This window comes from Topomyia yanbarensis, chromosome 3 (assembly GCF_030247195.1).
Source record: "Topomyia yanbarensis strain Yona2022 chromosome 3, ASM3024719v1, whole genome shotgun sequence".
Classification (NCBI taxonomy): domain Eukaryota; kingdom Metazoa; phylum Arthropoda; class Insecta; order Diptera; family Culicidae; genus Topomyia; species Topomyia yanbarensis.
In genome coordinates this window covers 29,693,581-29,719,745 of record NC_080672.1, presented here as the reverse complement: position 1 = coordinate 29,719,745, position 26,165 = coordinate 29,693,581, and the positions used below count along the sequence as shown (strand labels likewise).

Below are 26,165 nucleotides of genomic sequence, written 5' to 3'. Positions count from 1 at the left end.
GATTTTTGTTCGGTGCGTGAATAGTTAAGAGATGGGTCACCTTAGGGACCGAACACTAATGTTACAACAGTGGGATAAAAACAAAATTTTTCGTACGATAATGCCCCGACAAGATTTTTTTCGAGAGTTGTCCTACTGGAGCGGTTGAGCTGGGTTTTCGGAAGGGCTCCTCGTCAGAATCACTTACTCCAATTGCAGAAGAGACGGGAAATGTAACCCACTAAAACACTGCTTAAGGCCAATTGCAGCAGGCCGTGATACTGATTGTGATATTGAGTGGGCGGTTCAGGTGTGACAGAGCGAGCACCCAAGTAAGCCTAATAGAGGACGTATGAACGCGTGAGCGAGAGTGAATGAGTACATCAAGTACAGCCATCCCCCCCACAAGTAATACCGAGAGGTAGTCCCCGGAGGGAACAATGGCGGTGCCCAATAGAGTTTAGTCGGTATTACCTAGTCATGGTGTCACCATGAGAGCCCGACACTCCAGTACACCCCGTGTGGTAGCTTGGCATCTACTAATAGCACGTGTACTGGGTTAGGGCGTAAATTGCATTCTCCATTGAAAAAAGGGGTGTTACGATCGCGTGGGAATGAGCGTTTATTTGTGCACGCTTGAGACCGCGTTAATCAGATTATAAGTTCTAAAGCGTTGGCTAAACCATCGGTGCGTTTTTGTGTCTGTGAAATCGTGGGCATAGTTGTGCGTGGATGATCACGATTGCATGTTCATCTTCGTGTATCATAGCGAAGGGCTCGGGCGTTTGTAAATTAACGTGTTCGATCACGTGAACGTTTGTGCTAGCGTGTATGTAACTTCGCGTGTATAAATTCGATTTTATAACCCTGTGTTCATTCGCATATTCGTGTGTGTCCTTGGATGATCGTGAATCTGCTAAATTTCAGTGCACTGTTCAGATACTAGAAGATTACTGGTTATGTCGCCATGGAATGTAGTCTAAAAAAAATTAGTCAACTTTTTTAATAAAAATATTGAAAAAATTCTCCATCGACTCTTTTAAAAAACCTGTTTTAATCCACCTAGAGGTGCAATTGTGCCTTTCTCATTTTTCCAAACTATGATTTGATAGCTGGTTCGTACAATATAACTTTATGGAAATGTCTTTCATTCTTATTACACTTGGTAAGTATATATAAGAGCACCTTTTTGCATTCATCGCGGTATCGGTTTGACTCGGAGTTTTCTATGTGATCGACCTCCACAACCCGTAACTCCGGTGCTGGAAGTCGGATGGAGATGGAATTTAATATCAGTTTCTGGGGACGCAACACCTTTCATTTGAGACTAAGTTGAGCAAATCTAGCCATTTTCGAGAAACCAATATAACCGTTATTCTGACTTTGGATGCTTCCGGATCCGTCGATGGTGGCCAGTGTGGCCAAAGAGACTTTGAATGACTGTTGGGGACCTAGATCTACAAATTCAACAGTTGTGTTTACATTTTGGAAAAAAAATCACCTTTTTACATTCATCGCAGAATTCGTTAGAATCGGGATTTGCTGCGTGATCGTACGTATCACCCTGTAATTCAGGAACCAGAACTCGGATCCACACAAAATTCAACAGCAGCTGATGGACCTTTCATTTAAAATTAAGTTTGTCAAAATCGGTTCAGAAAATTCCGAGAAACCGATTTGGAAAAATCAACAAATTTTGTTTTGTAACCATACTCTTCAACTCGTAATTCGGAATAAGATGTCGGTTGAAAATGAAATTCAATAGCAACCTATGGGAATATTATACCTTTCATTTGAATCTTAGTTTGTAAAAATCGGTTCAGCCATCTCCGAGTAACCGATGTGGACATTTTGTTAACAAATCCGCACATACACACACATACATACACACATACACATACACACATACATACATATATACACACATACATACACACAGATATTTTGCGATCTCGGCGAACTGAGTCGAATGTTATATGAGACTCGGCCCTCCGGGCCTCGGTTAGAAAGTCGGTTTTTGGAGCAATTGCATAACCTTTCTATATAAGAAAGGCAAAAGAATAATATTTAATTAGCTTAATAAGCATGAGTTCAATGTTATCTTCATGTGATTATAATTTTCAAAGGTTGGTGGAATGCGTTTGAACGTGTAGGGAATGGTGGTTTAGTAGAGTGGGTGTGGAGGATGCGTCAGAAATCCTTCATCTTATTTCGGTATACGGGGTGGATGAAGGAAATCTGGGCGTGAGGGTGATCCAAGAAGAGGGTAGTGATGAAGGAGGGAGGTGTAAGGGCAAGGTGGGGAGGGGGGGAAGGGGCGGCTACGCAATACTCAACTGCATATTTTGCCTTCCATTTGAGACTTGGTTTGAGAAAATCGGTTCAGTCATCACCGATGAACCGATGTGACTTTAATTGTGGAATATGCCCGGAATTCCGGACTTCCGGAATCGTCGATAGTGGACAATATATTCAAAGAATGTTTGATTGGCAATCAGTGATCTAGATCTACGATTAGAAGTAATTTGGTGACCATTTCAATAGTTTTTAGCCTCTGAGGTATTACGATTGTACCGATTTATATGGGAAATTCCAGTGTATCCTTACTAACACGCCTGTAACTCCGGAAGCAAGAGTCAGAACCGAATGAAATTCAGCAGCAGTCAACGGCATTACTGTATCTTTCATTTGAGTTTGTTCGTAAAAATCGGTAGAGAATTCGTTGTGGAATGGGTGTGATATTAGCTTAGGAACTTGGCGGGTTCCCCGAGGGCGTCATGAACCGTCATAGGTGGCCAATGTGGTCAAAGCTGCTTTAATTGATCATTAGTGATCCAGACCCGCAAACTAGAGTAATGTTACATCAATTTTAATATGTTTTTCATCATTTGAACATTATGGTGGTACCAGTTTATATGGGAATTTGCTGTGTGACCGCACTCTTCAACCCGTAACTCCGGAACCGGAAGTCGGATCAACTAAAAATTCAATAGCAGCTTATGGGAGCGTTATACCTTTCAGATGAAACTAAGTTTGCGAAAATCGGTTCAGCCATCTCTGAGAAAATTGTGTGAGTTTAAATGACACACACACACATACACACACATACATACATACATACACACACACAGACATTTGCCGAACTCGACGAACTGAATCGAATGGTATATGTCACTCGGCCCTCCGGGCCTCCGTTAAAAAGTCGGTTTTCAGAGCAATTGCAATACCTTTCTATTGAGAAAGGCAAAAAGGTGCAAAATGGGCAAAGTCCCAAAAAGTCGATTTTTATAAAAAAAATTTTTCGAGATAACATAAAATCTCGACGTTTCATGCATTTTAAAGATGTTTGGCATCAAAAATACGAATTCGATTTCTGAAATTTCATGAGGTCCCCCCTTTGAAAAAAAAATTGAGTTCCGGCTTATATGGGAATTTCATATGTGACCGGACGGTTTAGTCTATATTTCCGGAACCATATAAGCGATCCGTACGAAATTTTATAGACATCTATGGGGATATTATAGCTATCATTTGGGACTAAGTTTGTGAAAATTGGCCCAACCATTTCCGGGAAACTGATGTGAGTTCGTAAATTTTGAAAGATGGCCGCTTTTCCCGGGCACTTCCGGAACCGTCTATGGTGACTAATGTAGTCAACGAAAGTTTGGTTGGCCGTCGGTGACCTAGAACAGCAAATTTAAGTTGTTTGAGAGACATTTTAGCGAAATTTTTACCTTTTTTGCTTTCATCGGAGTATCGGTTTGAATCGCAATTTGCTATGTGATCGCACGCCACAACCTGTAACTCCGGAACCGGAAGTCGGATCGGGATGAAATTAAATAGCCATTTACGGGAACGCAATACCTTTCATTTGAGGCCAAGTTTAGTCGAATCGGTCTAGCCATCTCCGAGAAACCGATGTGACTGTTATTCTGAATTTAGATACTTCCGCCGGGGCTTCCGGAACCGATGGTGGTGGCCAATGTGGCCAAATAGACTTTGAATGGATGTTAGTGACCTAATACTACAAATCGAAGCAGTTGTGGTCATATTTTCGAAAAAATTTCACCTCTATGCATTCATTGCAGAATTTATTAAAATCGACATTTTCTGCGTGTTCGTACTCATCACCCTGTAATTCCGGAACCGGAAGTCGGATCCATTAGAAATTCAATAGCAGCCTATGGAAACGATGCACCTTTTATTTGAGACTAAGTTTGTCAAAATCGGTTCAGCCATCTCTGAGAAAAATGAGTGACATTTTTGGTAACATACACACACGCATACGCACATACACACACATACATACATACACACATACATACATACACACAGACATTTGCCGAACTCGACGAACTGAATCGAATGGTATATGTCACTCGGCCCTCCGGGCCTCCGTTAAAAAGTCGGTTTTCGGAGCAATTGCAATACCTTTCTATTGAGAAAGGCAAAAATTTCACCTTTTTACATTCATCGCAGAATTCGTTAGAATCAAGATTTGCTGCGTGATCGTACGTATCACCCTGTAATTCAGGAACCAGAACTCGGATCCACACAAAATTCAACAGCAGCTGATGGACCTTTCATTTAAAATCAAGTTTGTCAAAATCGGTTCAGAAAATTCCGAGAAACCGATGTGGACAAATCAACAAATTTTGTTTTGTAACCATACTCTTCAACTCGTAATCCGGGACAAGATGTCGGTTGAAAATCAAATTCAATAGCAACCTAAATAGTATACCTTTCATTTGAATCTTAGTTTGTAAAAATCGGTTCAGCCATCTCCAAAAAAACCGATGTGGACATTTTGTTAACAAATCCGCACATACACACATACATACATACATACATACATACATACATACATACATACATACATACACACATACATACACACAGATATTTTGCGATCTCGATCTCGATTCTGCGAACTGAGTCGAATGTTATATGAGACTCGGCCCTCCGGGCCTCGGTTAGAAAATCGGTTTTTGGAGCAATTGCGTAACCTTTCTATATGAGAAAGGCAAAAGAATAGTATTTAATTAGCTTAATCAGCATGAATTCAATGTTATCTTCATGTGATTATATTTTGAAATGTTGGTGGAATGGGTTTAAAAGTGGAGGGAATGGGGGGTTAGTAGAGTGGGAGTGGAGGATGCGTCAGAAATCCTTCATCTTATTTTGGTATACGGGGTGGATGAAGGAAATGCGGGCGTGAGGGTGGTCCAAGGGGACGGTAGTGATGAAGGAGGGAGATGTAAGGGAAAGGCGGGGGGGGGGGGGGTGCGGAAGGGCTCTGATGCAATACTCAGCTGCATATTTTGCCTTCCATTTGAGACTTGGTTTGAGAAAATCGGTTCAGTCATCACCGAAGAACCGATGTGACTTTATTTGTGGAATATGCCCGGAATTCCGGACTTCCGGAATCGTCGATAGTGGACAATATATTCAAAGAATGTTTGATTGGCAATCAGTGATCTAGATCTGCGATTAGAAGTAATTTGGTGACCATTTCAATAGTTTTTAGCCTCTGAGGTATTACGATTGTACCGATTTATATGGGAAATTTCAGTGTATCCTTACTAACACCCCTGTAACTCCGGAAGCAAGAGTCAGAACCGAATGAAATTCAGCAGCAGTCAATGATATTACTGTATCTTTCATTTGAAATCAAGTTTGTAAAAATCGGTAGAGAATTCGTTGGGGAATGGGTGTGATATAAGCTTAGGAACTTGGCGGGTTCCCCGGGGGCGTCATGAACTGTCATAGGTGGCCAATGTGGTCAAAGCTGCTTTGATTGATCATTAGTGATCCAGACCCGCAAACTAGAGTAATGTTACATCAATTTTAATATGTTTTACATCATTTGAACATCATGGTGGTACCAGTTTATATGGGAATTTGCTGTGTGACCGCACTCTTCAACCCGTAACTCCGGAACCGGAAGTCGGATCAACTAAAAATTCAATAGCAGCTTATGGGAGCGTTATACCTTTCGTATGAAACTAAGTTTGCGAAAATCGGTTCAGCCATCTCTGAGAAAATTGTGTGAGTTTAAATGACACACACACACACATACACACACACATACATACACACACAGACATTTGCCGATCTCGACGAACTGAATCGAATGGTGTATGACACTCGGCCCTCCGGGCCTCCGTTAAAAAGTCGATTTTTACAGTGATTGCATAGCCTTTCTTTATATGAGAAAGGCAAAAAATCGATTTTAAAAAGTAGCAGAAATTTAATTTTGTGAAATTTTTATCAGTTTGTTCAACTACCCAGTTATATAACTCTCGGGAGTTGTTATGGTATTTCCATAGTCGCGAGCAAACCTGGCTCTTTTTGATTAAGTTTTGTTTTTTTGTGTTTCAAATTCATCTCGTCAGTAACTAGCACCATCTGGGTGTCTAGTTAGACGATGTATCTAAACTAGTACCCAAATTAGCACTAGTTAGACACAAAAAATTCCAAACAGTTCAAAAGACATATCGTCGCTGTTGTGCTATCTTATGACAAGCGCCATTCTGCACATTTCGAGAAAAATGATTTTTAAAGTTTGAGATTGAATATCTTGCAATTGGTAAATAGTAGAAACAATTAAGAGAATACAATTAATGCTTCTGTCTATTCTGTATTAATCTCTCAAATATTATGAAGGTCGGTTGACTATGTTACGAGTTTTTGCTAAACATGTAAACAAAGGTCGCACTCATACGTGTCATAGGTGTGTATTGATGACAAAATTTGTATGGCGTGTCATAATCGTGCATGGAAAATTTTCCAAAGAAAAAAATCATCAATTATTAACTTTTATTCATATCTTTGGCTTTATTTGGTCTATAAACAATCGGTGAGATGCAAATATCATAGAATTTCTCAGCACGTTTCTCGCTATATCTCAGTAACCAAGTGGGATGTCAAAATTCCGAAAACGCCATTTTGTAGAGATGTTTTAGACCAACAATATGGCATATTTAACTCAGTTTACCCCAAAATGGCGTTTGTCATAAGATAGCACAACAGCGACGATATGTGACCGCCTAAAGCCACATGTCCCGAGTGATATACCGGGAAGCAAATATAGCGCTGGTTTGCTGACGAGAAAGCGAAGACGAACTCTTATCTTTTGGTTCAAGAAACCAAACGCCTGGTATTATGCAATAAAATTGGACTAAACCGTTTTGCGCGTTAAGGGCACAAGACCTAATATAAATTAAGTTTTGCTTTTTTGTGTTTCGAATTCACTTTTTGCCATCCGCTTGAGAGTGCCACCAATAGCATCACAGGGTGCTTTTCCATGGGATGTTGCAAAAAAATGCCATTCTGCGCTTATTTCATACTTTGACTGAAATCTACACAAGCTTGCGAAGTTTTTCTTATTTTTGTATTGTGCTGTTGCTCTATCAGACATAATACAAATTTCAGAAAAGTTTGTCAATTGTTTCAAAAAATTTATCATTTTTGACATGAACAACTGAACGACAGTCTTCCAAGTTTCAACAGTTCAAGTTTGTTTTTTTTTCGAGAGTTGTCCTACTGGAGCTGTAGAGCTAGGTTCTCGGAAGGGCTCCCCGTCAGAATCACATACTACAATTTGCAGACGAGACAGGCAATGTCGCCCAATAAAACACTGCATTAGGCCAATTGTAGCGGGCCGTGATTCTGAATGTGATATTCATTGTACGGTTCAGGTATGTGCGGGCGCAGGGACTCGCGATCGCGTGTATCATCGCGAAGGGCTCGAACATTTGTACGTTCACGTGCTCGATCGCGTGTACGTTTGTATGTCGCGTGTGCTAACGTGTATGTAACTTCGCGTGTATAAATTCTATTTCATAACCGTGTGCCTTTCGCATATTCGCGTGTGTTCTAGAATGATCGCGCGCGGACCGTGAATCTGATACTTAATTTTTTGTGTACGGTTCAGATTCCAGAAGGAAGTGGGTTCTTCCATATCATTAGAGTTCCCAATCATGTCGTCGTAGAACGCGTGGTCTAGTGGATATGAGCTTTATTTTTTTTTGATAGGTCCAACTGAATGTATGGACCTAAATTGCTAGAATGAAGGTTAAAGATTTCCGGACATGACCGATTCATGATCGCGCGCGTTTGCGGGTTCGCTTTTGAGACCGCGTTTGTAACTTCGTAAGTACTAAAACGTTCACACAATTGCCGGAGTGTTATCAAGTTTACGCGATCGCGGGCATAGGTGTGCGTGGATGATCGCGAAAGGCTTAAGCGTTCGTATGTCGACGTGTTTGTCGCGTGTGCTCGCGTGTATGTGACTTCGCTTGTATAAATTCGATTTTGAAACCCTACGCCCATTCACATATTCGCGGACCGTCATTCATTTAGTTTTCGGTGTACGGATCACATTCTGACAGGGAGTGAGTTACCCCATATCACCAGAGTTCCCAGTCATGTCGCCATAGAACATTTTGTCTAGTAGATATGGGAGTTATTTTCTCGTAATTTTTCATTTTTTTATTAATTTATATGGACCTAGACTGTTGGTACCGAGGATAGAGACTTCCGCACGATCCCGACTATGATGGCGCGGGCGCGGGAGTTTGTAGGTTGACGCTTGAGATCGCGTTGGTAAGTTTATGAGTGCTGAGACGTTCACCTTATCACCGGGGTGTAATCATGTTTGCCAGTTCGTGGACGTAGGTTGCTTGGAAAATCGCAAGGGGCTCTAACGTTTGTACGCTGACGTGATTTTGTAACATATTTGCGTATGTTCCTGATTGGTCGCGCAAACCGTGAGTCTGATATCAAATTTTCGGTGTGCGGTTGAAACTCTGACAGATTGGAAACCCTTATATCGATAGGGTTCCCGGTTATGTCGCCGTGTTGTCTAGTAGGTATGACAGACTTTCGGATATGACCGATTCGTAATCACGTGCGCTTGAGACCGCGTTTGAGAATGTGTGAGTGTTAACACGTTCACTATCACCATCTTTGCTGACCCAGCTGAAGGAGGGTGTAGAATGGCAGTATAGGACTCAAAAAGAAGAAATAAAAGACAATATATGAGAGACGTAATAGATTAGGCAGGTACAAGATACAGTTGAGGTTATGATCATCACATGAAAGACATACATTAGTACTTCAAACACTACTAATACTTGAATAGCCAACCACCACACATAGCACATCCTTTCTCAATTATCTATTTGTTACTGGTTGATTATTGGTTATGAGCGGGTAACTAGAGGAAAGGTAAAGAACAGAAAAAGGCTCATATCAGCGCTCCCGGCCTCCTCGATACACCACTATCGAGGCGTATTGTAATCAACATCTTGAAGCGGGCTTCTTTTATAAATCAAATCCAAATGAGTAGTCATAATGATTGGTGGATTATTAACATGAGAACTAATTAACCTCTAGTAATAGAACTTGGTGCAAATAGAAACTAAAAAGAGCGAAGGTCCTTATTTTTAGATAACTCTATTGAACTTATTGTGGCTTGATTATGTTTACAATACCGTAAATCTCATCAACCTGCGAGGGGGGATAAAGGCGAGTGTCTATACTTTGACACAAAAAATGTTTTTCCACATATCTATTAGGGTGGGGCAAAATGATCGTTTTTTCAGCACAACACTTTTTTGGTTCCATTTGGGGTCCCAAACAACTGTGCAAAATTTGGGGTCGATTGGATTTGACCCGGCGTAGCGCATTGCGTTTGAAATTTGTATAAAAATTAGTATGGGAAAACCTACTTTTTTGCATTTTCAATTTTACAGACTACAATTCTTCCTGCAGTATACCAATAATTAGATAGTCCAGGATATGCTGAACAACTTTGCCGAAGGATGCATGGTGCTAGAATGTCTCTACAACAAGTTATAGCTGTTCAAAGTTCGATAGATCGAATTAATTGCGAAAAATCATTTTTTTGCCAACACTGCGGGTGTACCAATGACATTTCATATAGCATACCAAAATAACATCATATACATTAGCATATCCTGGACTACACTTCTGTCTAATTGTTAGTATACTGCAGGAAGAATTGAAGTCTGTAAAATGCAAAAAAGTAGGTTTTCCCACACTAATTTCCATACAAATTTCAAACGCAATGCGCTACGCCAGGTCAAATCCAATCCATGTCAAATTTTGCACAGTTATTTGGGACCCCAAATGGAACCAAAAAAGTGCTGTGCTCCGTTGATGAGGTTATGGTTACGTTTTTCCATATAACAATGCCCCACCCTAATATCTATGTAACGGTTTCCATTTCCCCGTTTTTCGACATGAATGGCCTGATTGAGTGCGCTTTGGATACAGGTTTAACGCCGTCATATTCGAAGTCGTGTTCCACGTTTTCTTCATAATGAAGGTTTCTGCTTCGGTTAAACTTCTGCTCGTTGCCAGTACACAATTCGGCGTACGATGCATAACCCACCTAGTGCACTGTGGGTCTAACAAAAGCTATCAATCGCGTTGGTTTTTTTCTAAAGTGCTATACTGTTTGCACAGTGGATAAGTAACAAAGTGGAAGGTAGAATTGACGACTGGTAGATAGAAATTTAGTTTTATTGCAGTAAATGTGTAGACCTTCCCGTCATATGTCGGGAGCAGAACCATTAGTTCATGTCTAATCCAGTGGTTCGGATACAGACTCAACCAATTTAAAATGCCAAACTGGGGCCTGGTTAGACTCAGGACCTAGTCAGGAGTATGGAGATGGATCCGATTTGGGACCTGGTCTTGATCCGGGGTATGCTATGAACCCGTATCGGCATCAAGTATCTGGGGCCGGATCTATCCTACTAATAAGTACAAGCATAACGATCAACCGGATATGCAAAAAGAACCAAAATCGAAGTATAATAAAAAAAACTGATTGTGTGACGCACATATATTTACAGTTTTCGAAATTGCATTTCACCGCTTATTTTTATTTTAATAGGGATTTATTACCACGATGCACAATTGCATGATCTTTCGTCGAAAAGAAATAGAATCTTATTGATAATTATCCGTCGGATTTTTAGGCTATTAAATCGTAAAAAAAGCTCTATTTTCGCTTACTTACTTGATTCAACAGAGTCTTTCCAATTCCTGAAAAGATAGAAAGAAACCTCTATTAGTAATCGATCACTTGCAGTACGTTGAGGGACATAAGAGCTGTGGCAGCTTACACGACCTTCAAAAGATTCGCAACTAATTTTACTTATTGAAACCTGCACATTTGCTCCAGGGTGCTCAAAACCCAGTAACAAGCATCCGTTCGGATACGACACCAGTTACACATTTTTTCTGAATCCGTCGAACATTCAGATAATAATAATAATATGGGCTAAACGACGACGCATTTTTAAAAAAATCGTGATAAGTTTGTCATGTCACTACGCCCAAATTTTTTTAAGCAAATAGGGTTCCAATATTATTTTTTGTTGGTGTCATGAAAGCTTAGCTTAGCTTAGTTGACCGCCCGTGAGTTTCCCGTGATTGATCAAAGCCTGCTGAAATTGCATATGGAACCAATTGTATGATACTTGGGAGTAGTTCATCATACTCAACGTGCAACCTAAAGAGACTAAGATTATAGTATGATCAATAACGTAGATGGCCACGCCCATGCAGGTCAATTTTGGGATGGGAAGGAATGTTAGTTAGACTATTATGACCGAGGGATTCTCTGCATCATCGACAAGTGTCACAGGATAGGATTGGTGTTAGTAGGTAGGGAGATGAATCAGGATATATTTTGGTAGATATTGTGGTTTAGCTAAGTACTCACGCACTTTGTCTTTTCATTTTTGATCAAAGTTTTCAGGTGTGCGACCTCCAGTAGAAATATGAATCCATTCAAATAGGTATTTTAAAAAATCTTCTTCTGTGGGGCGTAATGAAAGGAGAAAGCCGCGTGGAGTATGATAGAGGTCTATTCATCTATAGACAATATGATCTTAGCAATATGTACGAAGTCGCTCGCGATCAATTTCCGAGAATTCGAAACGAACAATTTGAGCTCCGAACAGCCGGCCATAGGGAGTAATGCTTCTTATAAATACTTCAATAATCATTTTCAAAGTTTGCAGTACAAATAAAGCGTGTAAATGTATAAAAGATATCCCAAATGAATGTGAAAAAATTCACTGCGAAGTGTAAATGGCAAGTTGGCATCTCCCTATCAGACACGTTCCCCTAATTGGGTTAAATACCAATTGCAAACGACATGTTTATTATGACTAACAAATATAATAAACACTACGACAGGGGTGTTCCAGAAGAAGAATGGATGGGAGAAGAGCAATACTAGCAAATACCGACTACCACATGAGCGGGGCAAATTCGAACGAGTAACGTAGAGCACTGCACTGGATGATTTTGAAGAAAGGGCCAGGAATGCGACTTTACGAAGTTTTAGCTTCTGATGGCCCTACATTTTCTGACAAAGCGAAGTTCTGGAATGTTGAGATTTTTATCACTGTTTAGGAAAGCAAAAGTATCATAAAGCTAGTGTCTGGCCTTCGTGAGACCTTAAGAAGTCACTTTTGGAAGTATTCGTAAATGTAGATTTGTCGATAGACGGTCCCAGATTTAATAAAAAAAACCTAATTTAACATATCTACAGATCGCTTGCAACATAAAAAACTTTTTGTGCAATTCGGCAGCTCCATCTTAGGCCAATTCGATAAATTTCCTACATGAAAGTTTACTTTTTTTAAAAAACGGTTTTTATACCAAAGCTTTGGAAGTTAAACCTTGGCATGGAAGAGTCGGTATATTAATATATGCTGTTACTTAGTGTAGAATTAGATTTCGTCCTTTACGGCTATTATACAACCGCCAGAAGAAACTTAAAACGTTGGTACACAATCGAGAATAGCGAATCAGAAAAGGTGACTATATGTCAGTGATTCACTTAATACAGAATGGATAAAGGTTATGAAGTAAAACCTTAGGGTCCGTCCAGGTTAAGTCTTCGGTACGGAGCAATACCGCGACCTAGGAACTCCTAGCATGTTGTTAGTCGCCTCTTACGACATGGGAGCAGTTCCCAGAGGTTCTATTCTTGGCTGAAATAGTGCAAAAAGATTTCAGCCCGCCGGACACCACACGGCTTAATACTGTTGGTGCCATGAAACACGAAAAACTTGTTTTGAGCAGGATTGATTATTCTCTCGCATTGTTAGAAAAAAGCTCAATTTTGACCTTATCTCCTAGAATTTTAACAATAGTCCAACTGCATCTAAAAAGTAGTCGAAAGCCGTCTAGCTTGATAGGTTTTATCAGTTTTCAATAATATTTCAAGATAACGTAAATGAATCAAATTTTTTTTCTCATCATTAACAGAAATTGTCCCTGGCAGCACTGCATCAGAATCCAATTAGACTCTTCGCAATAAGTTCAGTTCAACCAGTAATCCTTATAACTGTTAGTGCTCAAATGAAAGGTAATAGTCCCAGCTATCAACGTTAGATTCGTGTGAGCAAATCTGGTCTAAGCCAAAAGTTAAAGTTGTTTGAAGATATTTTTTGTGTATAAACAACATGGGCATGGAGGGGTTAATATCGATGCATTGTCAATTGTTATGTACCTCAATTTAATTCACCGTCTACACATATATTCTATCGCAAAAGATTGCAGATTATGTTTTGAAAATGTTTTGTCACGATCAAATTATTGTTATCTTCTTAAATTAGGTCTTACTGAAAGAATCTGGAGAATCTCGTAAAACCAATTGATTTTATTTTGGTAGGAAGATAGTTGTATTATATTTTGGTGAGCATATAGAAAAGTATATGTTGGTGGGAATTTAGATGTACGATATATAACTATATAAAATATATAAGTGTGATTTTTTTAACTAATCGAAACCTAAAGTTACCGTTTATATTACCAGTATTGGGGAGTCGCCCAGAAGTAAATTTTCTTAAATTTTAACTTCAAAAACTTAGCTAGACTCAAGAATAGTGAGTACTTTTACATGAATTCTTGTATCCTCCATAGAAGTTGAAGTGAGCATGATGACCATACGATTCGTAGTTGCTACTCCGTGATTGACCTGAACAAGCGAAATTTTACAGAGAATCAAAGAATAGGGCTTGGGATTCGTCCACAATGTACATGTTTCGAGTGTTCTATTGGGGAAGGGAAGGAATGTTAGTGTAACAAAAATTGTTATGGAGACCGTGTATACCTCTGCATCTCCAAGTTTGCCATGGGAAGGAATGTTTGTTAGTAAGATGGGGTAAAGAGTTACACAAATCTGGATTCTCTTTGATGAGTGATACGATCTATGCAACTCTCAGTAGTGTTATCATGTGTTTATTGGTCTGGGCAGCCGGCTGCCGAAAATTTATGATAGATTTGTCGTATATTGAATTAATTTTGAAAACGATTTGTTAAAAAAAACAGCTTCAGCTCCGGACAGCCGACAGTCGGGAGTGTTGCATATGTTTAATTGAAGCAAACGGTAGGTGAACGATTTTATTATTCTTTGCTCCTTCATTCCGGCGAAACACGGCATTACAAAAACCATACAATTCTTGTTTACGACGAATGCGAGATTCTTTCGAAAGCGGTTATCCTAAACGATAATACGAACCACTTTCGTTCGAATCTCGCAAACAGGCATAAGGGTGAATATAATGAAAAGCGGTACTTTTGGCGTCCCGAAATATTTGTCGATATATCTATGTAATAAAAGTTTTCGCAATACACGAATTATTTATTGTGTATAAATTTTGGTATTATTACTAATGACAATTATGTATTGGCTTCTTTCTCCGCTGGATTTATTCTTATATTATAATTATTTGCGCGCGTTGGCACATTTAAAACGGTATAAAATAAGCCCTGCAGACATACGACTAACTGTGAGTGTCGGATATACAATCAATGACAATGTGCGTTTTTTACGCTAATTACTAGAACAAGATTAAAAACAATAAGAACGGAAAGAAACTAACTTGTCACCTTTTACGTCAATAATCAAGCTACAATATTTTTATACTCCCGAAGAAATATGGTTAAGTAATATGATGCATGCACTACTCCAAAGCATATGCTAGTACTCAATAAAATAAGAAAAGTTAATATAATTTACTGATGATTTAATGGACTAAAAGTAAGCCAATGAATATGAAAATAAAACATTTGTTCTTCGTGCCGAAAATTGGTAACTGGTTTTAAATTCTTCTTGCGAATTGTTAATTCTCAACCCTCATACATAATTCAAAAGTCATCATTCACTCAGACAAGACCATGCGTAATACCCACGCGCATTAAATACCCAGTAGATTAGTTTTCTAGTTAGTCAAACAAAACTAAACAAAGAAATTAGTATGCTCAGCCTAAAGAAATGTCAGCTCGCTTGGCATGAACCGGCGGATACGTATTCCATTACAATGCCATCAAATCAAAGAACATTACATACATACGACAAAATATGGACAATTCAGAATATAACGAAATGGTGAATGCTTAATTATTTGCATTAGAACAAGATTGGGAAAAGCTGTAGCATAACCGAAATCAAAGATAGCACTGCTGCAGTATAAGTAATAAGGGACACGAACGAAAATAGCTGACCGCCGCCTTTATTGTTCTTTGAAATATTGGCACATTTATTCTTCGACATTCTTGTTTGAATTCCTGATATCTTGAAAGGAAAATATTACATCATTATAAAAGTATGTACATCAAAATATTTACATCGGAGCAAGAATACCATTTGGACGAGAAAATGAATTTTACAATTTGCTTGACGCAGCAATCACCACTTCGTCAATTGAAACGGTGCTAGCTGGTGCAAATGATGATGGATCGTCAGCATGCATAAATTCTAACAATAGGATATGAATGAAAAATATTTCCAACAAACAAATCGTAACTCATGTTTAAAATCCAGTATTGTAAAGGCAACAAATTAAATAAATATGAATAGACCTATTATGTGTGTCATCCGAATGCAACTTTTAATGCAAACATACCATGAATCGATCACCATCTGTTTATTACAGTTGTCAATTCCCGATATTAATTGAAGTATGTTAAACCTTGATTTGGTGAAACACAACGCGAGAACAATGAGACAATTGAGAACCTACGTCAACCGAAAGGTTATTGCAATTTGATACAGACTGACAGTGTATCAATCGGCGCGCCACAGCACCAGCCAGACAACGACATCGGAAACCGCGACGAGACGATATCGACGTTGCTGATGGATCATTGTTCACAACACCCACGAACCAGAAAGATAGCTGCTCAAAAATCCATCCCCGCTTTCGCCGTCTGTTTCTTTATTGTCTACTACTGCTACTGGTGTTGTCGTACGATATCTTTCTTCTCCGTCCGTCGGAGAACCGTCACACAGGGCTCATAATTGGGACAACAATGTGCAACTCATTTCGCTAAAATGTTTCCTCTTACTGCTTACGGTACCGTATCTATTGCAAGCTCTTTCTCTGTTGATCCACTTGGTAGATACAATACCTACAGGCGAATGCTTGTTTACAAGAACGGTGGACAGCGCGCGCTGGAGCACGTGAAATTGGAGCAATTTGCCTTTGTAATTAGTTGACTAAACAACTCAATTTATTCTACGATGCGCGCAAACTGCACCGGCATTCTGCCCACTGCATTAATAAGATTCCGAATACGAATTTAACAAGAATTGTTCATGTCCAACGAAGGCGTTTTTGCGCTTGGCGGCGTACGACGGCGTTTCGAAATATGTTCCAGGTGCAGTCCGTAAGGATCTAGCGGGGCTACTGGGCGCAGCGTAGCTATATACCACGTGCTGTTGGTTCCTTGATTATTGTATAGTTTCCTTTAACGTAGAAATGTGCAGAACTGTGTCAATGGGTAAATTTTTTTGACTACAAGAATTCTTAAATTCTGTTATGATTTACGTTATCAAATTATGACCTGATTTGAGTGTTAGTCTCATCTCTGATTTGTACATAGTTTGAATAATACGAGTTTGCAATTAATCGCAAATGATTTACTAAGCTTTTAGTTAGTATTTTGCCAAAAAGTTACTTTTCTCTACTAACCATTATTCTAGCGAACTGTTTCTTTTCTATCTCGGTAGTACAACCCTGATCATATCCAACCAATCTGTATTGATCACTATATAAAAGTTTTGAAACAGTGAAACATGCACAATGACAAAAACATGCTTGAAATAAACAACATGTAGTTGGTCCATTGAGTGCAACTACGAGGTAAAATTTTGCGATTCAGAACAACAAACTTTTTAAACTTGGTTTTACCGGGATTTCAAGCAAAACAGTATTTCGGTTGAGTCAAAAGAGAAGCTCTACTATAGAACAACGAGCCACCACGAATCATCCGTGTCCCGCCGGAATATCATCACTGATGCTTAATAGATAATCTATTGCGATGCCTTTTCCGGTGTACCCTTTTTCCTCCCGGAGGCGCAACTGAAAGCAGCAGCAATGTCCGTACCGATACTGGCTGTAATCAGGCAGAAAACAGGTACGCAGGAACGGCGAACGAAAAAAAAATGGTTTGGAATGGCCCTACAACATAAAGTTTATCTTATTATCAGGTGGTTTGTTGCTCTTCCGTTTTTCTATTTTCCGTGTTTTTTTCAGATATTTCTCACTCTACCTCCGGCTGTTTTGTCGTATGCTATTCGGTCAACTTAGAATAACATCCGAGACAGAAAGCGAGAAAAAGATGGGGTGGTAAAATTACTTCCTAAATCTAACATTGCACACAAAACGATTCAAGCGTGTAGTGTTTGCAATCTGATTAGGACACGCTTGGAGAGGGTAGAGTCGCCATCAGGAGTAATTGATTTGCACAACATATTCAATATAAACATATGGCGTTTATCTAAAAACGGCAGATAAACACTTAAAAACTGCGCTTGTCGCTACTGGGTGTTATAGCGTTATTCAGGGCTGTAGAGATAAATTACGGACCAGGGGGTCCAGTATAACCCTTCCATAATTGTAGATTTTTCGAACACAGAATCGGTTAAACTCGAAATCTGAAAAAATAGTTCTCTGCTGTTATTAAAAAATTTTAACATGAAACAGAGTTTTCACGTCAGAAAATCTCAACGACCTCGGCTGGGATTGATTCTTGTCTTTGGATGCCACCTGAATACCACTACATGTCCTTTTTCCGTAATGTTGCAATGAAAATGTCGCTTTACTCACCACAGGTACAGCATGCCTGCCAAACCAGATATTTCTGTCTGGTTCTGTGAACTTCGACAGATTTACATGCTTGAAAATACCGAATACTTTCCCTTCCGGTTGCTTTTACGCTGGTGACAATTGATTTGGCCACTTTAAATGATTTTACTAACTCGGAGTTCGAATTCAGGCGAAACACGAGAAAAATTTCGTTGTGTTACTCATCTTGGTTAGACGGCACTTTTATGACTGAAGAGCAAAAGTCAAAAATCTGTTTTAATCCACCTAGTGGTGTGATTGCGCCTTTCCCAGAATGTAGTAAACATTTCAACAATTATATTGAACTTTATACTTAGTACGTATCCCAAAGTCGACCCTAACGTACATTAAAAAAAGAATATTTAGTTAGCTTAATCAGCATGAGTTCAATGTTATCTTCATGTGATCATATTTTGAAATCAGTCTATCTTCTGACCTCGCACAAAGCAGAAGCAAAAAAAATCGCTACGCTATAGCAGACTATAGGCACCAGTGAATCAAGCCAGCTGTTGTACTATATCAGTGCACAAACAAATTGTATCGTTGCCCCGGGCTGCGGAGTGAACTGAATTTGCCAAATGAAACAAAAGGGCCTACGGGATAACACGATTTCGATCGACATTAATAAAACTCGTGTTAGACCCACAGTTCAAGAAGTGGAACAATTAGTTAGAGTTAAAATGGAGCTTAATCTCGCTGAAGTTACGTACATTCAGCTACACCACGTTAAAAACTGTGTTTTGATTACGTTTAGAAGTTTAGCACAGGCAGAAAACTTTATTGCAAAGAACAACATGCAACACGAGGTCGAATTTGAGAACATCAGAATCAAGATTCCCGCGAATATGGAAAACGACATGGTGGACGTGCGTATCCATGATTTGGCCACGCGGAAGATTACATCAAACGAATCATGTCGCAATATGGAGAAGTAGAATCTATTACGAATGACACCTGGAGAAATTTTTTCACCACCGCATTCCCAACGGCGTTCGTATTGTGAGGATGCGAGTGACTAAACCAATACCTTCTTACATAACTATTGAAGGCAAATCACCGAAGCAAGGCGTGACCTATAAGCAAACAACGTTAATCACATATCCCGGGCAGACCACAACATGCCAATTCTGTAACCATACAGCTCACTACGGAAAAACATGCGCTGAAGCAACTAGTCAAAACTCATTTACTACACCCAACTCTAACAAGCAGCCACCGACACCTTAAGATAAACCAAAATTAACGATCCAATTAACCAATAATGCAGGTACAACGACCACGACAACCGCTCCCAAACCAACAACTAGCATCGCCAATAAAGAAGAAAATACCGATGAAGACGGATTTACAACAGCGACCCGTAAGAACAAGAAATAAACAAGAACCTCTGATCGAGAACAGCAAGAAAGCAGTACCGATGATGACATGGATGCGAAGGATAACGCGAGAGAAGGCAGACTGAATGACCCCGAAGCGGCTTCACCGCTAAGGAAAAGGATCTCAACACGCAGCAGCAAACTGCGTCCCGACATTCTAAGCATTTTTTATTTTTCCTTATTGTAAAAAAATTAAAAGACCCACGGCTCAGTTGTGCTAACGCATTGAGCCATTTCAAGTACATCCTTAGATTGAAAAAAATCATATTTTGAAATGGTGGGGTGAACGGGTTTGGAAGGGGAGGAGGGTTAATAGAGTGAGAGTGGAGGATGCTTCAGAAATATTTTATCTTATTTCGGTATGCGGGGTGGGTGAAGTAAATGTGGGTGTGAATGGTAGTCAAAGGGGTGAGGGGTGATGAAGGAGAGAATGGTAAGGGCTTGAGGGAGGGGGGGGGAGGGTACTCAATACAACACCGAACTGCATATTACACCTTCCATTTGAGACTTGATTTGAGAAAATCGGTTCAGTCTTCACCGAAGAACCGATATGACTTCAATAGTGGAATAGGCCCGAAAGCCGGGACTTCCGGAATTGTCGATAGTGGACAATATATTCAAAGAATGTTTGGTAGGGAATCAGTGATCTAGACTTCGAATCGAAGTAATTTGGTAACCATTTCAATAGATTTTTCGCCTCTGAGGTATTACGATTGTAACGGTTTCTATGGGAAATTCCAGTGTGACCTTACTGACGGACCTGTAACTCCGGAACAAAGAACCAGAATCGAACGAAATTCAATACTGTCAATAGGATTACGGAATCTTTCATTTGAAAATAAGTTTGTAGAAATCGGTCGAGAGTTCGCTAAAAAATAGGTTTAGCTTAGGAACTAGGCGAGTTCCCCGGTATCATCAGGAACCGTCAAAGATGACCAATGTGGTCAAAGTTACTTTGATTAATCATTACTAATCTATACCCACAAATCCAAGTAATGTTGCACTCATTTTAATATGTATTACATCATTCGGACATCATGGTGTTACCAGTATATATAGGAATTCGCTGTTTGATCGTTATATTCAACCCGAAACTCCGAAAACGCAAGTCGGAGCAACTAAAAAGACAATAGCAGCTTATGGGAGCGTTACACCTATCATTTGAAACTAATTTGTGTAAATCGGTTCAGCCATCTGAGAAATTTGTGTGAGTTCAAATGACATACGCATACGCACAGACATTTTCCAATCTCGACGAACTAAATCGAATGGTATATGACACTCGGCCTTCCAGTACAATATTATTAAAAAATAATCATGATCGAAACGTTGCACAAAATGCGAAAATAGTTGCAAAAAAGGAAAATGTGTCCAATGATGATAGATTTTAAAGAGAGAAAAACAAAAAAATAAACTAGGAACAAACGAGGAAAAAATAAATAGATAAAATGGAACAAAACGAGCTGGAAAAATAACATCTACAAGAACGAAAAATGAGTAATAATATGCAAATACAGGTAATCTTCGATACAACGTACCCTCGATATAGCGTCATTCGATATAACGTACATTTTTCCTCGATATAACGTAAATATTTTTTAATTTATTTTTCAGGTCCAAATTTCTCTTCAATTACGCATATATTCCATATTTTAAAAATTCAGTATGTTACACACAATCTTAAAACGTACTAATTGGGCTTACGAGAGCGATTTTTTTCAATTTCATTTGCGTATGATCGTGATTTATTAAAACCAACCATTTATCTCAATAAATAACTCAATATCAGTAGGGGAGCCCGAGGCTAGTTGGCGGTTGGGGTAAGTTGGCGGAAACCCTTTTTCTCCGTTTCTATTAGACATACAGCACTGCCTCTCGTTATGTACCTCAAGTTATGTGAAACCCATTATCCAATGTATTTTGGTTGCAAAACATTTTGTATTGTGGAAGTTGTGAGCGATATTGTATTTTCGAGCATACCTAGTAAATTTCCTAAATTTTAAACACTTTGTGTTATTTAGGGTGATGGCGGTGCTGCTCGCGGAGAAAGTTTGCGGTACTATTTACGATGCAAAAATAGTCATCAAAAATTTTTATTTCTGGAATTCATTCCAAAGTAAGAAAATCTTTTTCTTATGTATCTCGTCAATGCCGGAAATATTTACTTCGGCTAGTCACCTGAAGAATTTCGAAAATTTGCTATTGAATATGGAGTACGCGTCAAAGTCAATATTCCGGGATATTGAGACTGAAATATAATAGCAAATGTCGATTAATATACAGTTTTCTTGAAAAGACATTCATCACGTTCCAAAAGAACCCATGAAGTATTTGATTCTCCATTTGATTGCTTATTTTATGGTTCATCTATACATACCGCCAACTTACCCCGTGGTAAATGGCCGGTTTTTCCGCGTCACATGTTTTTGTCTCTAAAAATGGAGACAATGCATCAAACATTTTAATAAAATTCAGAGATGTTGCCAACAGTCTGCCCTTCCATGCCACGTGTTCTATTTTGCAAAATCTAGGTACATCAAAGCGGTAAAAAATGAAAACTGAAAACACAGCCAACTAGCCCCGGTCAAGTTCTAACTGAATACTAAAATTGATAATATTTGTTTAACCATTGTTGGTTGGTTTCGGGACTGCGGAATCTGATTCTCTGGGCCGAATGACAACGTTTGAGTTCCACGGCATGCTGTGCCACAAAAAGAATGAGAGATCATATTTGTAGTTACACGGACAACTGTGCACGCTTCATGACCGGTTTGGGGTATTTAGGAAATCGGTTAGCGGACTGAAATATATCTTAAGAAATTTTTGAATCGTGGATACAAGTGGATCTTTATACTCTATTTTAATGATTAAAGTTCATAAATTGCTTTTATTGTACGATGCGCAGACGGTGGGAATATTAAAAACACTTTACAAGCCCGCCCAGACAAAATAATAATTAATGATTTAATAATTAGGAAAGGAGTCAGAATAGAGAATATTTTCGGAGGTAGAGATAGCGTAGTTGGTAACTCGATTGCCTTGTACGCAGCTCACCTGGGTTCAATTCCCAACCCCGCACATAGTGTTAGAGATTTTTCTAAAGAGATTTCTCTAACCCAACAAAGAGGCGAATGACCCTAAGGTTAAAACCTCTAAAATCAAAATAAAAAAAGAATATTTTCAATAAATTTAATTCATATAAGCAAAAAAGTTGATTATGGCATCTTTTTTATGGATCCGCTATAATTTTCTTATTAGAAAAGTTGTTTCACACTGCTAGGTAGGTTAGATTTTCAAAATTAGTTACGCGTTATCAAAATTCTACAAAATAAAGTACCATGAATAACAATTCTTTGAACATTTTGCATGCTTCGATATAACGTACAATTCGATATAACGTACAATTTTTAAACCGAGATGTACGTTATATCGAAGTTTACCTGTAGTCAAAAACCTACCAATGTCAAAAATAGAAAAATAATGCAAAGCAGAGAAACGACGGAAAATTGACAGAATTAAGGCATTGGAAAAGTCAAAATTTGATAACAGGAGAAAAATTAAGAAATAAAAAAATAAAACAGATTGAATAACTAAAACAATCAAATTAAACAAGGGAGAGGAATGAAAAAGGAATTGAAGAAATATAACAAAATACAAAATAAGAATTTTAAGATGTTATAAATAGTTAAACGGTAAAATGAAAAAATAAAATATCAAAAGCATGAAGAACAGAAAACACTGTAATCGGGAGAAAAATTAATGCAATAAAAAGCATGAAAACAAAGCTAAAAAAGTAAGCAAATATAGAAATATACAAAAAACGGCGCAGAAATAAAGATAATACACAATGTTTGAAATATAAAAATTGGTAACAAAATAAAATATTGAGAGAATTAAAACTGAAAAATGGGAAAAATGTTAAAAAAGTTTCAAAATAGAAAAAATGGTAGAGAACAAAAAAGGAATAAATAAATACAAATAAAAGTGAAAAATGAAAAATGCCCATGTTTCTAAATTAGCTTATTGAGACTTGAATGAGTGCAATATAATAATACAAATCGAAATAAATTAGAACAATTGGGAGAAATACATTGAAGAAACAACAAATAGAAATGGAAATAGCCCAAAATCAGATAAAATTGAAATCACAGAAAATAGGTGAAATCAAAATTGTTTAAAGGGCAAAAATGAAAAATGTAATACAGAAAAAAAGAGAAATTTAAAAAATAAATGGTAAACAAAGCTATAAAAAGTAGAAGAGGAAAAAATTTAACAAAAAAATATGAAATAGAAAACAGAAAACGCAAAAAGATCGAAATAAAATAATGAGAAAAATATGTAAATAAAAAAAATGGACAAAATAGAAACATGAGAAATTCAAAATTGTTTACATGTGCAAAAGAGTAAAATGCTAAACGTAATCGAACATAACAATAAAGAAAAATGGAATAACATTGAAAAAATCCATGTAAAAGAAAAGCAGAATATTCAAAACTGATATATGGAGCACAGAAAAATTCACCACACATAACAAATAAAAAATAAGGATTTAACAAAAACGAGAGTGGATCAGCTAAAATTTAAAAATATAAAAAAAAGGGCGTATAGTGAAAATACTAAAATAGATTTATTGGAAAATATAAAAAATACAACAAAAAATCAGAGAAAATAAAAGTTCAGTAAATTAAATCAAAGAAATTTGATGAAATAAATTGAATCGGATGAAAGAGGAACAACAAAAAATGCAATAGATAAAATGAAAAAAATGAAGAAAAAAAACATAAAAAGATGGGAAAAATTCAAACAAATGGGACATATATTACAAAAATGAGACGAATTCAAAAAAACCGAATATGGTGAAAATAAAAAAGAAAAATATTGAGCGTGATATATAAAAAAACGTAAAAGAATAAATTGAAAAAAAATAGAAAGAATAAAATTCTTGATGAAATGGAGGAAGAAACAAAGAAAAACCAAATATGAAACAATAGAAAGAGAAAAAAATGGATGAAACAGAAACTCTAGAATGAATGGTCTGTCTGGAATCTATGAAAGGTATATATTTTTTCGACGAAATGCCAAACAATGAAAACAAATATATTTAAATTGAAATAGCTAAAGATGAACAACTTTCGGGTTCTCGTTTTTAAACAATAGTTTCCAAGTGAACATTAAAAATTACCATGGAAGGTTTTTCATCGTGAATTTTCATGTTCTTTCTTCATTCGTGGAGTTATCCAGAATTCGTTTCGCGAGTCCCATTTGACCAATTGAGCAAAATTTTCTTCTTTCTAATAGATAGTTTCGTGATTCATTTAGTAGTTACGACGGAATAAAACAAGTAGAGTAGAGTGGAGTCAAGTTTTCTTTGGCGAGCTCGTGCGATGGCATTTTTGCACTGATTTTAACAAACAAGCACTCGTTGGAAAGGTATTGACAGTAATGAATTTATGCCTTGCTAAATATTTTTCAAGCTGAATCCAATAGAGCGAAGGTATTTTTTTCGATGTTTTCAAAATCTGGGGGTACAAGAGGTACCCGTATTCTAGGTTAAATCAAACAATGTATACACCTAAAAAATCAGAGGTTGAATTTTTATTTGAAGAGTATGAATACTACAGATCATTTAAAAATTGATAACACAAAAAATAAATGAAATCCATTGACGTCATTCAGGTAAGAAAATGAGGAAATGGTAAATGATGTGAAAAATTATGAAACCGCTGAAGGAAATGTTGAAAATCATTTTTTTCAGCAGCTTCGTCTGGCTTTGCACTTGCGAATGACTTCTTCGGTGTCTTCGTCATCACTAGAGTGTGGAATTGAAGCTGTGCATTCCTGCTCATGTAGTTGCTTAGCTGTTAGTACATCACGTTTGCGCCTCGGAGAATTTTTTGGATTCCTTTTTTTCTCTTTTGTGATCATTGTTTCAAAACCAAATTATTGTATTGTTCAACTCATGATGCGCTTTCATTGATGACGAGCACTTTTCTTTCAGACGAGCGCGTAATATTTCGAACGGAACCTTGTATTTTTAGACTGATCGAATACTGGCGCCATCTTGAACAGATACAATTACGTTCTTTATGTCCTTTTCACTTCGTTTTGGCGTATTTTGCACGAAATTACTCACAATTTCCCTGTCAAAAGAATTCAAATTTACATTATAGCAGTGACCTATAGTGCCCCCAAACGGCAGATCTATCTTGCCCCAAGAACATGTTTCATGTTGATGTCCGCATTTTTTCCAAATCAAAAATATCGAAAAATCAACAAAAAACTCGTGTTCAGCATTAATGTACAGCAGTGTGAAGAGCGCCCGATATATTTTGCACACAGCTATGAAACGGGTATATGTGGTACTGTACGAACTCTGTTGCTGTTGCTCGTTCAAAACCCAAGCAACGAACGACAAAAAACAACCACGCGGGACATGTATATATAACATTCCGTATTCGATTGGGTGACTTAGGCGCACCATATTGACGACTGTGTCTGTAATAGGCAGGAAAATTCCGTCTTTTCCACATCTTTTCGAAAGATTATCTGAAAACCAGTTTTTGCTTTATTTATAGAAATCATGCATACTTAAAACAAATAATACACCATGGATGCACATTTTTCC

At 37.9% G+C, this 26,165-nt stretch overlaps 1 protein-coding gene across 3 annotated transcripts in view; it reads right to left on the bottom strand.

Moving 5' to 3' along the window:
• The window catches only part of LOC131693309 (catenin delta-2), a 77,425-nt gene that overhangs the window by 32,516 nt on the left and 18,744 nt on the right, over positions 1 to 26,165 (bottom strand). For 2 of the 3 annotated variants that reach the window (XM_058981023.1, XM_058981024.1), the window contains exon 2: positions 11,033 to 11,058. The gene's annotated coding sequence lies outside the window, so the exon portion shown is untranslated. Of the gene's footprint in view, positions 1 to 11,028; positions 11,059 to 26,165 lie in introns of all 3 variants that reach the window. The other variant, XM_058981025.1, reaches the window with a different exon arrangement.